Genomic DNA, 17,765 nt, shown 5'->3' on the forward strand with positions numbered 1-17,765 from the left:
TGTAGTGTTAGTTGTGTACACCCAAATTCTACAGTTAGTAACCCAATCCGAAACCAACTACGAAAGTGTTTTTTTTTTGTCAAACCAATAAAGTAAGCTGTCTTCCACAAGAATTCAAACTTCGCTCTAACTTGGGTCACGCAACTCAATGCCCAAATTCTGAGCATCATATTAAAAAATGTTGCTTAAATTTACAAATATAATCATCCTTGCATATGGGGGGCTATCTCTTTTAATAATAACAATTTTCCAGTTTCAAATAACATAACGTTAGAAGAAACTATATAACATTTTATTCATTGATTTTTAACGTTGTCAACATTAAATTAACTTTCATCTTAAGCTTCATATCAAAGGCAATTGATGGCGATAGAAGACAAATTTTTGCCGTGAAGTTTTTTGATCCCTACTAGTAAATACTAAATAGATTGCATCTTAAAATGAAAAAAGTGATAGCAATTGTGTTGGTGATGATGCTGGGTGTACAAATGAGCAATGTTATATGGTTCGAAAGTTTTTCAAGACGAATGGTAAGTGATTTGAAATTAGCAAGTTTTTAAATTTGAAAGCAATCACAATTTTAATTGATTATGCCTATAAAAAAATAAATTGATTACAATATATGGATGATGCTGATTTTTACACACCAGCTTCCCATATTTCGTCTCAGCCCCGGCCATTCGGTCCATCAAGCTTCCTGTAAAGATTCATTAGGATTTTAATGAATTTGTTGCCGTCAGGATTTTAAGACAGTTTTGGGGTTGTTAGTATTTTATGGATTTGTTGTTTCTTTTTTTTTTGATACATCGGAAAATTACTAAAAAACAAAAACTACAAGCAAGAAAACGAGTCCCTCAAAATAAAAGGTTCAACTTCCACCGGAGGTCTCTCAAGCATATGCACTCCCAACGAACTAGCTGTAGTACCCAGGTGAGCCAAGCAGTCTGCTGCGGTATTCCCTTCCCTCGGAGTCCATTGAAGCGATACTTTCCATGGCCGCCGGAGAAGAGTAGCTATTTCTTGTAACACTGGACAGAACGAATGTGTGGCTGTATTCGTTATCCCATCCAAGACCTCCTTACTATCAACTTCTGCCACGATGGCTCTACAGCCATGATCCCAAACCATGGTAAGTCTTATAGTTTTATGTTGTTTAATTAAATTAAATTTAATTGATTATTATTTAAGTTAAACAAATTTTGTAAATTATTTATTTGTTTTTTTATTTAATAAAGTGGCAACCTAGTTGTAAATTTTGCCAAATTCACGTGACTCATGAGCTCTACATAAGCTAATTTTTTTAGCAATTGGACGGAAGGACCCAATTGCAACAAATTGATCTAAAACGGACCAAAATTGCGCAATTAGAACAAAGGGGATTAAATTTTCACATAGATTAAACATCAGAACTAAAAGTGCAATTAAACCTTACTCATTTAATTTTAAAATATTTAAAATAGTCATGGCTTTAGTTTTTCACTTATTTTCTAAAACAGTTAATATTTTATGGCCACCTCAGTGAGAAGCCATAAAGGTGGCCAGTGAAGCTTCAATGGAAAGAAGACCCTCGTATATCCAAAAGATTCAATTCCTCTAAATGCACAAATGTTAGACCACCGAAATTGAAATGGCGAGTAATTTTCACTACCATAAGATAATTTTTCTAGTGAATTAAGATTGAGAAATAAACTTACCGAATGATAATTTAACTTACCGAATGATAATTAAATGAAAATTTTGGGTTTAGTTGAACAAGATGGAAGAAACAGAATGAATGTTTTTGGACAGAATGTTAATAGAAAATTAAAGGTTCAAAATATGAGATTTCTGAAAATCAGATCTTGTTTGCACATTCGCATAAATTAAGAACCAAAGGAGTGACCAAATTCAATTTCGATGCTTCGTATGTGGAAGGAGGAGTGGTGGGCTTTGGCAAGGTGGCGTGAGACTTCGAAGGCGAAGTCATGGCAGCAGCTACATTGTACCCCGTGGCTTCCCTTTCTCCTTTGTTGGCGGAGGCTAGTTGTTTCTGGTGGGCGCAGCGTCTGCCTATTGATTTGGGTTTTCGCCGGGTGGCCTTTCAAACTAATTGCCTTCAACTCTTTAATTGGTGGAAGGGCCGCATAGAGGGTTTCTCTTTTTTAGCTAGCATTGTTGTGGATTGTCGCATATTAGTTTATGCTTTTGATGTTTTTTAGTTTTCTTTTCTTCGTCGCTCTGGTAATGTTGTGTCTGACCTTTTGGCTAGGAATGCTTCCACCTACATGAATTATGTGTGGGTGGAAGAGGTTCCGGATCTTGCACTTTCTTTGGTTGTCCATGATGTTTTGGCATCTATTTCTCCTGTGGTTTAACTTTATGAAGTTTCATTTAAAAAAAACCAAAAATGCAATTAAGTCTTCGTTATTATTTCATATTCGTACGATATTGCACTGCACCTTGCTACTAGCACCGAAATAAATGTTTCTAATTCATGTTAATCAATTTTAAAACCTAATGTTTTAGGGAACTCTTATCATTCATAACAAATTATTATAGTTTTATTCTTGAAATCTTAAATTAGAAAGTGTTTTATGTGAGAGTGAGAGAAATCATTGTTGACCTTTGGATAAATTCAAAGGCTGAGATTAGAAGCTATTAAAATTATAGGAAAAGCTAGAGGCCCCTCGTTGTTGCAGTTTTTTTTGGGTGTTAAATTTGACACCCTCATCAACCAATTTAACACCCCACTTTAAAGTGTGGATTGTACAAAATTCCCCTGAAAATAGTACCTTTCAGGTATACAAATCCCGAAATTCCTGTCATGTTTTGTTACGAAAATTTAAATCCCTGAAACTATACATGCAATCTTCCGGGTTTTAAATCTCTGAAAGCTCTGGGAATTGTAATCCTGGAAACGCCTTAAACGTTGATTTTAGGTTCTAAAACCTGAAAATCTCAAAGTTACAACATTAAAAGTTTCTGGGAACTAATTTCCAGAACCTATTTTATAGCTTCCGGGTTCTAAAATCCGGAATGTGTTTTGAATTTTATTTTTTAAAAACTATTTTTATAACAATTTTAAAAAACTGTTTTTCAGAACAAAACAAAACAAAAAAACTCGTTTGGTAATACTTATTTGAAAACAAATTTAGAGATGAGAAAATGAAAAAACTTGTTTGATAAATTTGTTATGAAAATATGTTTTCTCACTCCTTTTTAAATCTGACAACAGGAAACTTGTTCAATTATGTTTTAATTCCTTTCTATGATTTTTTTAAACAAATAAAAAATTTGGATATTTTTAAAATACAACGTTAGCACTGTGTTTGTTTCAGGTGATTATGCCAGGAAGGAAAGCTGGAAAATAACAGGAAACACCATTCTTACGTGTTTGGATACTACATGAAAGTAAAAGTACTGGAAAACCGTACATGTACAGTAAGTGGTCAGTTTTCTTCGCATAGATGGGAGGAAAACACAAAAAAGGTGGGGAGTTAGTATAAAAACATCATAATACCCCCACCACTGCATATGCCGTTTTCCATGTTATATTATCCATTGCACATGTCGTTTTGTGTATTATCACATAGTACTTATAACATGAATTGCTTAATACCAACAATAATAATAATTCTAATCAATATATATTAGAAAAGAAGAACTTCACTAATATATTCATACTTATGCTTTTCAACTATTTACTTTTATGGAAATAAATACAAAATGATCCATAATGGTGTCAATTGCATAAGTAAAAAGAGACTAATCTTTAAATTAAGAGTTCAATTCTTAAGAGCCGTACTCGTAGGGAAAACTTTGTCCATCACCACACCACACCCGAATCGAATGAAAATTACATTATGATATTAGGATGATTATATAATTCTAACTCACTTTGATTTAAAAATAATATATAAGTCACTTACGTGGTAAAAACAAATTATAACTTGTTTAAAAAAAACAAATTATAACTAACGCTAAACTAATAACCGTAGAAAAAAATTGAGCACAATATATATATATATATATATATATATATATATATAGAGAGAGAGAGAGAGAGAGAGAGGGGATGTATCATATGAGAAATGTGTTTTTATTGAGAAAATAAGAATAAATCATGAATAGTCAAGATTAAAACATGAAGTCACGTGACATTTTAAAAAAGCCACATGATCTTTTAAAGTGGTTATGTGAGCATTAATTTGTTTTAATCTTGACCATTCATGATTAGCTCTAATAGTCACGATTTATTCTTATTTTCTCACATAAAAACACTTTTCTCATAAGATGCATCACCATGCATAAGTTGAAACTAAAGTGAATATAATATAACAACAACAATTCAAAAGTGAGCGCTCATTTTCATAGATTCTGAATGCGAGGTTAAGAGTTCCTATTTCCTATAAATTACTAGGTGTTTAGTTACCAGTGTTTAGTTACCATATATTCATTCACATTCATGTCATATAAGATATTCTTTACTTAAATACTAACATTGAAGAACATTTGAGATCTGTCTTTGTACTAGCCGTCTAAAGGTTACTAAGTTCACCCCACCCCACGATATTTCATCTTTACCTTTACATCTCATCACGCCTAATTCTAATGAAGCCAAGAGTAGCTAGTGAGCTACATTTGGCCTCAATCCACCCCAAAACAAACTTTGGTTTCAAGATTATATTATCATTTAAATCTCTTACAACATAGTTATTGAAAGGGTTGAGTAATTGGAAGTACCCTGAATAGATCAATTTTAATTTAGTACCATGCAACATACTATGACTTAAGCATTACCTAGTGAACAAAGAGTAATAAAAAGAAAAGGTCAATTTAGTGCTCAAAACACACTCAAAGACAACAAAATATACGGACTATGGAGGTCATTGTCTAGCTCTTTCTAGCGGTCGTGACAACAAAAACCAAGAATAATTGTATGAAACATTACCAATAATTAATGTAAAACATCCAATCTCATCATTATGAAACTGCCAAAACAAAAGTATCTAAATGTAAAATATCCAATCTATAACTATAGTAAAATATAATTAAAGCAATGATCATTAGTGAGAGAAAATGACAAAGGGTAAATATGGAAGAATGTATGCATTTTTTTTTTAAATGAATACATAAATTAGACACATTTAACGTTTTTTTTTTTGGAACATTTAACGTTTTCTTAATAAGTATAATTTTTTGTATTAGATCTTATAAAAAGGAAATGACACTACCCAAAACAAAAGAATTTGTAGTTTTATTTTAAAGGTCTGTATGTGGTTTTAAAAAGGCTTAATAGCACTTTTGGTCCCCCACAAATGCAAAATGTGCAAATTGGGTCCCTAAACTTTAAAAATAGCATTCTGTCTCCCCGACGTTATCTTCTGTCAACAGTTTTGGTCCCCCGTCCTTTTTCCGTTCAAAAAGTAACGGTTTCTGGGTTTTCCAGAAAAAATCAAGGAGTTCTTCATCTTTTTCAATTTTTTTTTACAGAAATTCAAAATTCTCCAAAACCAAAAAAATAATGCCCGTAAAAACAAATGAGAATCCAGAAATTAAATGCCCCAAAGGAAACCAATAAAACCCAAATATAGAAGAAAATATAGACCCAGAAGAAGATAATGGCCCAAAAAACCTAAGAATATTTAAAAAGATAAAATCTTTTAGATACTAAACTTTTGCTTCTCGACATAAACCCAGCTAGATTATATTGCTAAGGACAAATTACAAATATATATATACCCAGAAGATAAATCCAAAAACTTTTGCTTTCTCTCTCGATTTATGTTTCTTTATTCCATCCAAATTGCAAAGATCGTGCCTGTGAGGACGACAAGAGGATATCAAACCACACTTCATCCCTTCCATTGAAAACTCAGAAAGGAGATGAAAAAGAGGAATTTGTCTGTGTCCTATGTGTCCAGATCAATGTTCGATCTGGGTTGGAGGAGGTTGAGGGAGGCGATTTCCGTTTGGGCTTTGGTTGGATGTGTGTTGGGGGAGGATGAGGGAAGAGATCTTGGTTCAGATCTGGTTGTTCAATGGCAGGACCAAAACTGGGTGCAAGGGTGAAGATGAAGGTTAGGGGTGGGTTATAGATCTGTATCCATTTTTCTTTTTGAGTGAAGATGAAGATCAAGTAGATAAAGATGTTTGTGAGATGAAAAAGAGGATAAGATGATTTTGGTTTTTAGGTTTTTAATTTTCTGGGTTTTGGGTTTAATGATTGAGAAAATAGTGAAGATGATGGAAGAAGATGGAGATGATGAATTTTCTGGTTTTTCTTTTTATTTTTCTTAATTTATTTTTTTGTTTAATTACATATTTCTCCTTAAAAACGTTAGTTTTTTTGACGGAAAACTGTCTGGGGACCAAAACTGTTAACGGAAGATAACGTCGGGGAGGAAAAATGCTATTTTTAAAGTTTAGGGACCCCATTTGCACATTTTGCATTCGTGGGGGACCAAAAGTGCTATTAAGCCTTTTAAAAATCCAGAAAATGACAATCAACAATATTAACGAAGGATATATCAGATTCATTTTAACTTTACCGTTTACGCACCTTTTGATATTTTGGACAGGGCATATAAGGTCGTTGGTCAAGGCTTCGTTGTGTCCACCTTTTAGCATAAACAAACAAAACATTGAAACCAAATCAAAAAATAAATAATAGCAGGACAATTACAACTTACAATTGTATAATCTCATTTACGTACAAATACAATTGACATTGACGATAAAACCATAAATGTTAAAAATTAAAAATTAAACTTCCCCGACCTTCTCCTTTCCCTTCCCCTTCTCATGGGCCTCCTCTTCCTGTAGTATAAATATATAAAAAATATTAGCAAACATAGAATAACAGTATTTACAAATTTAACTTATAATAAAGTAGAAGTTAAGAGTCACTTCGAGACAAAAAGTCAGTGAAATTTTTCTTATAAATTGTTTTGAATGTGTGTTCAAGTTGACGAACTTAATTATATCTAAACACCAACTTAGTCATTAATGTTCTTTTATTTAATGCATGTATGTATAAGTGTCTATTTCAGTATTTCCTTTACAGGGTTAGGTAAAAGTAAGTTTAATAGAATTTTGTTTTAAAAAATGAACTTGTGAGCTTGATCCTTGGAGGATTAAAACATGAATATTGATTGAATAAAAATTAAGTAAATTTTATATAAAACAAAATGGACAGAAAAAGGACATGTATTCTTTTAAAATAACATCCAATTCCTTTTTTTCCTAACCAAAAGGTATATGTATAGACTATTTTTCCTAAACCTGGTTAAAACTCAGTTTTACTTAACTAAAAAATTACGCAAAGAGGATATATATGAGGCATGTTACTTTACATATTAACTCACATAGACCATCTTACACTCTGTTTAAAGTGGCACATAGTATCTAATTAGTACTAATTCATAAGTAGTTGATAAAGATTTCACTTCAACCATGGGTTTTTATTTTGAATTCTTAGCACTTTTTCTAAGATGCACAACATCACAAAATCAGTTCATCAATAAGAGAAAAAAAAACAATTATTTAAGCTAAGAACCCAAATCAAAAAACATCTTTCACAAAATACTAGATCTTACTAAAGTCTCAATCTCAACTTTAATTTCTCCAATGCTAAAGAACCTAAGAATTAGATCTAAGCCTAAAAAAACTCACATCTAAGAATCAGAGATGGAGTTGCTCTTATTTAAAATAGAATTCAGAAAATGTTGGGAAACCAAATTAAAGGAGCACTTAGATTTCCTCCCCCTACCTAGAAGCGGCTCACCTTTGATTTATATATGTATTTGGACACCACCTTTGGTACTTGAGTTACAATGGCGGCGTTATACTCCCTCACGTGGTCAATCTCTGAAGTTATGGCTTCAATCTTACGGTCAAGGTCTGCAATTTCATTCCTGAATATAAAAATAAATAAATAGTAATTAAAATTTAAAAATATGAAATAAACATTACCTATTCTTAGCATTGGAAATTCGGTAATCAACTCTGGAAAAAAAAAAACTTCAACACAGATGAATATTATATTAAACAGTGTATGAATATAGGATGTTCAAGTGAGAGAGAGAACCTGTCCTTTCTACGATCATTATTTTCTATTTTCCACATTTCCATTTCAGCTTCCAGGTCGGAAATCTCTTTAGAACTAAAATCAGAACAACAAAATGAGGAGAATGAAGAAAGAAATCACAAAGGAAAAAATCGAGTAACCATAAATGTACCTCATGGAAGAACAGTTAGTGTGTGGGTGAAAAGTTGTCACGACCCACTCTAGTACGTGACCGACGCACAGGCTAGCAACAACCAAACTCTCAACTAGCCTGGCAAGCCTAAAGATAAAATCACTCTATGGACACATAAATTAAAGTATCAAGTTCTACTGAAATTTCGACAGAGTTTCCTTTGTATTTTCAACATCAACCTCATCAAAATGATGAATACCTGTCATAACATATATCTAGAAACCCAGCAATCAGATATTACATCATAACAAAATAACACCCATCAAAGGGTCTTAAGAGTACAAAACAAACAAAGCGCTAACATAGTGAGTTTAATAATTACAACCCAGAACCAGAAAATGACTCTCTATCCCTATGGCTGCATCATACTGGAGTCGACCAAAAAGAACATACTAGCCACCGCAAATGATGAATACCTGTCATAACATATATCTAGAAACCTAGCAATCAGATATTACATCATAACAAAATAACACCCATCAAAGGGTCTTAAGAGTACAAACCAAACAAAGCGCTAACATTGTGAGTTTAATAATTACAACCCAGAACCAGAAAATGACTCTCTATCCCTATGGCTGCATCATACTGGAGTCGACAAAAAAGAACATACTAGCCACCACACAAAGGAGGCATACCAAAACAAGTGAAGACTCCTGGGTAACTCAGCAAGGCCCAGAAATCCGCTACACAGTTGCTTGTGAATCTAAAAAATTGAAATAATAATGGGGTAAGTCACAAAGACTTAGTGAGGCAGAATAAATAAAGTGCGCGGAAAGGAGAAGCACTTAAGGCACGATCATTAAAATCAGATCTTTTGGTATATTATATATATACATAAGAAACTTTAAATCAATATCCTCTTTGACTTTTTTTATAAATCTCTGAAAGCTTCATACACTTTCACACAAGCTTTAAATTCAATAACGAAATAACAAAAATTGGGAAGCAACTTCAACCCTCATCATTCAACAATAATCACATCCACAAACTATATGCATATAGGCCGCATTGTCTCTTCGTTGCGACAAACGGTACGCTACTAAAAAAGCACGAATTTGCATAGTCACATTATCTCTTCGTTGTGACGAACGGTATTATACTATGACATAAAGAGCATAGGTCGCATTATCTCTTCGTTGCGACGAACGGTACATATGTCGCATTATCTCTTCGTTGCGACGAACGACTTTCTAAAATAGAACTCATCACATTCCAAAACATAAGGTTTAACAAAAACTTAATTTACAAGCAAACTCAAATACTAAACGTATGACATGTATTAATGCTCCAAGTTCTCAATGGGAAGCACTAGAAAGAATCTTCTGTCTATGGATTTGAGTAAAACAGTTACACCTAGTCATCAAAATTAACTTCTTGAAATTCTATAATCATCAAAGTTTGTATTGAGGCAAAAACATGTCATGTCAAATAGAGTTTTTTTTTTTTTTAAAGAAAACGAATGCTCAAGAGCCAGGGACTTCATATTTTAAAAGGAAGGAATATTTAAAAAAAGAACTTAATCACTAATCATTTCATACAGTTCGAGTATAGAATGAAACTCAAAAAACGTAAGGTTTAATATGCATAAAGTACATGAAACTTAAAATATTTTTACTTCTCCCATGAAAAACCAAATATAAAAACTTGCCACTTTATAAACTATACACTCACAACTATGAAGAGCTAGCTCAATCTCTTCTCGTGCCTCTGCTGGACCAAGAGAAGCGTCACCCCGTGAATCTACGCATCAATAATGGGTAACAAAAGAGATTAGGCAAAACCCCCAATTTATGAGACTTAGGGTTTTAGAGGAAATCATGAAAATAACACAAACACTTGATTTCCTACTATGCTATGATAATACCCACTACTAATTCATGCCACAAAAACATATTTCTGAATCATTGGGTTGAAAATTTTACCTCAATGAATCTCTAAATAGCACTACCCAAGAGATGAGAAGAGTCTCAAATACCCACTTTCAAAGTTCCAAATACAGTGAAATAAAAGCTTGAGTGAAGAGTGAAGAAATGATGGAACGAAAATCGAGAGTGAAATCAAAGAGGGAGGAAGGTGCTGGAATGAGAAGTTGAGGTACAGAGGATGGAGTCCCACTTTCTGTTTTCAACAATAGAGAAGAAATGGGTATTTTACCCACATGCTCCTTCCTTCTCAAACAAACCGAGTTTCTCTCTTTCTTTATTTTTTTATTTATTATTTATTTTTTTTATTTTATCCTCATTTACTGAAACGGTGCGTTTCAAAAGTAATCCAAAATGATTTTGGATTAGCCTCTTGGCTTCGGGACTATTAATAGACGATACAGGTTCTCGTTCATCTGAGCGTGAATCAATGCATAGCAAGGGTGAGGGCATTTTCACTCTCACTTTCCTCCATAATGCTCTTTTTCTTAATCTGATCTTCTGCAATTTTTTCTATTTCTAATGAGCTGATACAGGTTCTCCTTCATCTGATAGCAGGGTGAGGGCATCGTCCCTCTCATTTTCCTCTTCCATAGTGCTTGTTAGAAGAATAGGGAGGAGCGATAGTGACACGAAGGATCCGATGACACTTTTATTGAATATGAAGATTGTTTCAGCCACAAGTCCAATGACCCTCTTATCTGGTGGAGACAGCAACATGGTAAAAAAGACACTACAATGCTTTTGGAGTTATGGTTCAACCCAATTCCTACAATGTTGCGTGCTTGTGGTGATGACAGAAGAGAGAGGGCATTATATTGGTTACTTTAATGACTGTGGTTTCCTATGGACAGCTAGAGAGGGGAACGCGCGGTCAAGCTCATGACGTTTCACAAGCAGCTTTCAAAGGGATGGGATAGGTCTGGCTTCCACTTCATGGAACTTGATTTGAGTTAAAAAGTTGATGGACTTAGAAGGAAGAGATCTAGGGCTAGCAGTACCTCTTTTAGTTAAGGCTTTCTGATACACACCACTCCACCGAGATTCGCGTATCTAGGAGTTGGTCAGGATTTGTTAATGCTCTTGCTTTGTCTGTTTATGATGTATGCATGCATGAAAACTCTGGGAATTGTAATCCTGGAAAAGCCTTAAACGTTGATTTTAGGTTCTTAAACCTGAAAATCTCAAAGTTACAACATTAAAAGTTTTCGGGAACTAATTTCCAGAACCTGTTTTATAGCTTCCGGGTTCTAAAATCCGGAATGTGTTTTGAATTTTATGTTTTTTTAGAACAATTTTAGAAAACTGTTTTTCATAACAAAACAAAACAAAAAAACTCGTTTGGTAATACTTATTTGAAAACAAATTTAGAGATGAGAAAATGAAAAAAATTGTTTGATAAATTTGTTCTGAAAATATGTTTTCTCACTCCTTTTTAAATCTGACAACAGGAAACTTGTTCAATTATGTTTTAATTCCTTTCTATAATTTTTTTAAACAAATTAAAAATTTGGATATTTTTAAAATACAACGTTAGCACTGTGTTTGTTTCAGGTGGTTATGCCAGGAAGGAAAGTAAGGGGGCTGGAAAATAACAGGAAACACCATTCTTACGTGTTTGGATACTACATGAAAGTAAAAGTAGTGGAAAACCTTACATGTACAGTAAGTGGCCAGTTTTCTTCGCATAGATAGGAGGAAAACACAGAAAAGGTGGGGAGTTAGTATAAAAACACCATAATACCCCCACCACTGCATATGCCGTTTTCCGTGTTATATTATCCATTGCACGTGTCGTTTTGTGTATTATCACATAGTACTTATAACATGAATTGCTTAATACCAACAATAATAATAATTATAATCAATATATATTAGAAAAGAAGAACTTCACTAATGTATTCATAGTTATGCTTTTCAACTATTTACTTTTATGGAAATAAATAGAAAATGATACATAATGGTGTCAATTGCAATAGTAAAAAGAGACTAATCTTTAAATTAAGAGTTCAATTCTTAAGAGCCGTACTCGTAGGGAAAACTTTGTCCATCACCACACCACACCCGAATCGAATGAAAATTACATTATGATATTAGGATGAGTATATAATTCTAACTCACTTTGATTTAAAAATAATATATAAGTCACTTACGTGGTAAAAACAAATTATAACTTGTTTAAAAAAACAAATTATAACTAACACTAAACTAATAACCGTCGAAAAAAATTGAGCACAATATTGATATATATAGAGAGAATGTATCATATGAGAAAAGTGTTCTTATGTGTGAAAATAAGAATAAATCGTGACTGTTAGATCTAATCATGAATGATCAAGATTAAAACATGAAGTCATGTGACATTTTAAAAAAGTCACATGATCTTTTTAAGTGGTCATGTGAGCATTAATTTGTTTTAATCTTGACCATTCAGGATTAGATCTAATGGTCACGATTTATTCTTATTTTCTCATATAAAAACACTTTTCTCATAAGATACATCACCTATATATATAAAACAAATTAATGCTCACATGACCCCTTAAAAAGATCATGTGAATTTTTTAAAATGTCACATGGCTTCATGTTTTAATCTTGACCATTCAGGATTAGATCTAATGGTCACGATTTATTCTTATTTTCTCATATAAAAACACTTTTCTCATAAGATACATCACCTATATATATATATATCCGTAGAAAAAAACTACAGATTTGTGAAAGGAACGTAGAATTCTTAAGTTTGAAATAATTACAGAGTTGCTATTAATGAATCCAACCTGTTCTCCGTCCTGTGGTGTTTTCAGGACGAAAAAACAAAAACATCTTCATATTGTTCTCGTTTTTTTGTTTAAAAAAAAAAGAGAACTGTTTTGGAAACTATTATATAAAAAACACTAACCCAAACAAGTTTTTTTGTTTTTTATTTTATTTTTAAACTGTTTTTAAAAACAGTTATCAAACAGGCTTCGGAAAACTTGTTTTTTGAAAAGGGGGGCATTTTGGGGTTTGAAATTTTTAGGTGGGGTGGGAAATTTATTGATTGGGGTGTTTTTTATTGATTGAAGTGTTAAAATACCGTAATGGTTAAATACTATTTTTTCTGGTTAAATACTGTAACACATGTCCATAAATAGACATTTGTAAGTATTCTTAAAAAAAGCATTCGATAATAATTTTTTATGTGTATTGTGCCCTTGAGTGACTTGGGTCTTCTAATTTTTTTCTTTCAATTTTAGGCTTCTAAATTTTATAATCAATCAAATATTTTCATGTTTTGGATTTTTCATTTAAATATTAACAATGGTGTATGTGACAGGGCAATAAGGTGGATAATTTAATTAGGAAGAAATAATATTTATTTTATTTTTAAAAAACACTATATACGTATTTACCGTCTTGTTTTCTCCATCACTAACAATTGGAGATTGATGCCGGTAGCGATGCATCTTCTCCCCCCACTGTGCTCTATGATCTCTCCTGTCTCTCTCTGGAATCGCTTGTATAGTTGTATTAGTTCGCTTACCTATAATTGATTTCAAAAGATTGGGGTGTTGTTCATTTGTGATTTATTTACAATTGACCGTTCACAAAGTTTTTTCATTTTTAATTCTCGTTCAAACTAAATGAGCAACTGATAAAACTCTTTCAAGTGTAATTCTGCAAATCAAAATAAGTACTACTACTACGCATAACAAAAAAAAATAGTGAAAGACATTATTATAATTACTTGGAAAAGGAAGTGACACAATGATACAAATGAAGAGTGCAAGGAGGATGAGCTTTTAAAAGACAATTACATAACTAAAGATTCTCAAGTCATCATTACATAAAACCGGAAAGATAGTACGATATTGGTTCCACACCAAGAAACCGACCATAATGTAGTTCGCCCCGAAATGTTGATGAGTGAGACCTGAAAAACACCATGCATAAGTTGAAACTAGAGTGAATATAATATAACAACAATAGTTCAAAAGTGAGCGCTCATTTTCATAGATTCTGAATGCGAGGTTAAGAGTTCCTATTTCCTATAAATTACTAGGTGTTTAGTTACCATATATTCCTTCACATTCATGTCATACAGGATATTCTTTACTTAAATACTAACGTTAAAGAACATTTGAGATCTGTATTTGTACTAGCCGTCTAAAGGTTACTAAGTTCACCCCACCCCACGATATTTCATCTTTACCTTTTACTTATTACTCTACATTGGCATATATTTGAATCAATCTTGACCTAGATTACTCCAATGGAAGCCACTAGGGACAACATCTCATCACGCCTAATTCTAATGAAGCCAAGAGTAGCTAGTGAGCTACATTTGGCCTCAATCCATCCCGAAACAAACTTTTGTTTCAAGATTATATTTTCATTTAACTTTCCTATGCATATATAGAGCATTTCTTCTAGTTATAGAGTTCACCCTTCCTTTGGAATCATCTCTTACAACATAGTTATTGAAAGAGTTGAGTAATTTGAAGTACCCTGAATAGATCAATTTTAATTTAGTACCATGCAACATACTATGACTTAGGCATTACCTAGTGAACAAAGAGTAATAAAAATAAAAGGTTAATTTAGTGCTCGAAACACACTCAAAGACAACAAAATATACGGACTATGGAGGCCATTGTCTAGCTCTTTCTAGCGGGCGTGACAGCAAAAACCAAGCATAATTGTATGAAACATTACCAATAATTAATGTAAAACATCCAATCTCATCATTATGAAACTGCCAAAACAAAAGTATCTAAATGTAAAATATCCAATCTATAACTATAGTAAAATATAATTAAAGCAATGATCATTAGTGAGAGAAAATGACAAAGAGTAAATATAGAAGGATGTATGCATTTTTTTTTTAAATGAATGCATAAATTAGACACATTTAACGGTTTTTTTTGGAACATTTAATGTTTTCTTAATAAGTATAATTTTTTGTATTAGATCTTATAAAAAGGAAATGACACTACCCAAAACAAAAGAATTTGTAGTTTTATTTTAAAGGTCTGTATGTGGTTTTAAAAATCCAGAAAATGACAATCAACAATATTAACGAAAGATATATCAGATTCATTTTAACTTTACCGTTTACGCACCTTTTGATATTTTGGTCAGGGCATATAAGGTCGTCGGTCAAGGCTTCGCTGGGTCCACCTTTTAGCATAAACAAACAAAACATGGAAACTAAATCAAAAAATAAATAATAGCAGGACAATTACAACTTATAATTGTATAATCTCATTTACGTACAAATACACTTGACATTGACGATAAAACCACAAATGTTAAAAATTAAAAATTAAACTTCCCCGACCTTCTCCTTTCCCTTCCCATTCTCATGGGCCTCCTCTTCCTGTAGTATAAATATACAAAAAATATTAGCAAACATAGAATAGCAATATTTATAAATTTAACTTATAAGAAAGTAGAAGTTAAGAGTCACTTCGAGACAAAAAGTCAGTGAAATTTCTTATAAATTGTGATGAATGTGTGTTCAAGTTGACGAACTTAATTATATCTAAACACCAACTTAGTCATCAATGTTCTTTTATTTAATGCATGTATGTATAAGTGTCTATTTCAGTATTTCCTTTACAGGGTTAGGTAAAAATATGTTTAATAGAATTTTGTTTTAAAAAATGAACTTGTGTGTTTGATCCTTGGAGGATTAAAACATGAATATTGATTGAATAAAAATGAAGTTAATTTTATATAAAACAAAATGGACAGAAAAAGGACATGTATTCTTTTAAAAGAACATCCAATTCCTTTTTTTCCTAACCAAAAGGTATATGTATAGACTATTTTTTCTAAACCTGGTTAAAACTCAGTTTTACTTAACTAAACATTACGCAAAGAGGATATATATGAGGCATGTTACTTTACATATTAACTCACATAGAGCATGGGTTTAATTAAAGTGGCACATAGTATCTAATTAGTACTAATTCATAAGTAGTTGATAAAGATTTCACTTCAACCATGGGTTTTTATTTTGAATTCTTAGCACTTTTTCTAAGATCCACAACATCACAAAATCAATTCATCAATAAGAGAAAAAAAAACAATTATTTAAGCTAAGAACCCAAATCGAAAAACATATTTCACAAAATACTGGATCTTACTAAAGTCTCAATCTCAGCTTTAATTTCTCCAATGCTAAAGAACCTAAGAATTAGATCTAAGCCTAAAAAAACTCACATCTAAGAATCAGAGATGAAGTTGCTCTTATTTAAAAGAAAATTCCGAAAATGTTGGGAAACCAAGTTAAAGGAGCACTTAGATTTCCTCCCCCTACCTAGAAGCGGCTCACCTTTGATTTATATATGTATTTGGACACCGCCTTTGGTACTTGAGTTACAATGGCGGCGTTATACTACCTCACGCGGTCAATCTCTGAAGTTACGGCTTCAATCTTACGGTCAAGGTCTGCAATTTCATTCCTGAATATAAAAATAAATAAATAGTAATTAATATATATTTAAAAGAAAACTTAAAATTTAAAAATATGAAATAAACATTACCTATTCTTAGCATTGGAAATTCGGTAATCAACTCTGAAAAAAAAAAAAACTTCAACACGGATGAATACTATATTAAACAGTGTATGAATATAGGATGTTCAAGTGAGAGAGAGAATCTGTCCTTTTTACGATCATTATTTTCTATGTTCCACATTTCCATTTCAGCTTCCAGGTCCGAAATCTCTTTAGAACTAAAATCAAAACAACAAAATGAGGAGAATGAAGAAAGAAATCACAAAGGAAAAATATAGAGTAACCAAAAATGTACCTCATTGAAGAACTGTGAGTGTGTGGGTGAAAAGTAATCCAAAATGATTTTGGATTAGCCTCTTGGCTTCGGGACTATTAATAGACGATACAGGTTCTCGTTCATCTGAGCGTGAATCAATGCATAGCAAGGGTGAGGGCATTGTCACTCTTACTTTCCTCCATAATGCTCTTTTTCTTAATCTGACCTTCTGCAATTTTTTCTATTTCTAATGAGCAGGGTGAGGGCATCGTCCCTCTCATTTTCCTCTTCCATAGTGCTCGTTAGAAGAATAGGGAGGAGCGAGAATGACAGGAAGGATCCGATGACACTTTTATTGAATATGAAGATTGTTTCAGCCACAAGTCCAATGACCCTCTTATCTGGTGGAGACAGCAACATGGTAACAAAGACACTACAATGCTTTTGGAGTTATGCTTTCGCGTATCTAGGAGTTGGTAGGATTTGTTAATGCTCTTGCTTTGTTTGTTTATGATGTATGCATGCATGATGCATATAAACCATCCTTGGGCGGTTTGGGCCCTGTGTATGAGACTTGTATTTGTTTGTCTTAATGAATCAAGCTCCGTTGACAAGAAAAAAACATGCAGAAGAGAGAGAGCACAAGAGGAGCTTGTTAGGCTATCACAGAACATGTTTTTGCATCTCAGCCCATCACTTTCTTCAAAAGGGCTAGGCCTACCAAACTTATGGCTCATGTATCCTGAGTCAATCAGAAATCCCAAGCTGAAACCCAACTTAACCATGTTTCAAAATCTGAAAATCTTGTATAAAGTGTTTCTTGAATATTTTGACCAAAAAA

The 17,765-nt window shown here is 32.6% G+C and overlaps 1 long non-coding RNA gene across 1 annotated transcript; it reads right to left on the reverse strand.

Moving 5' to 3' along the window:
• Positions 1-13,883: 13,883 nt before the first annotated feature.
• LOC130714183 (uncharacterized) lies at positions 13,884-17,736 on the reverse strand. The gene is made up of 6 exons (XR_009011187.1): positions 16,964-17,736; positions 16,696-16,886; positions 16,485-16,614; positions 15,486-15,524; positions 15,268-15,325; positions 13,884-14,078 (listed from the first exon to the last, which is right to left on the reverse strand). It is a non-coding gene; the product is annotated as an uncharacterized LOC130714183 (long non-coding RNA).
• Positions 17,737-17,765: the final 29 nt, after the last annotated feature.

The sequence above is a fragment of the Lotus japonicus genome, chromosome 4 (assembly GCF_012489685.1).
Source record: "Lotus japonicus ecotype B-129 chromosome 4, LjGifu_v1.2".
NCBI lineage: Eukaryota > Viridiplantae > Streptophyta > Magnoliopsida > Fabales > Fabaceae > Lotus > Lotus japonicus.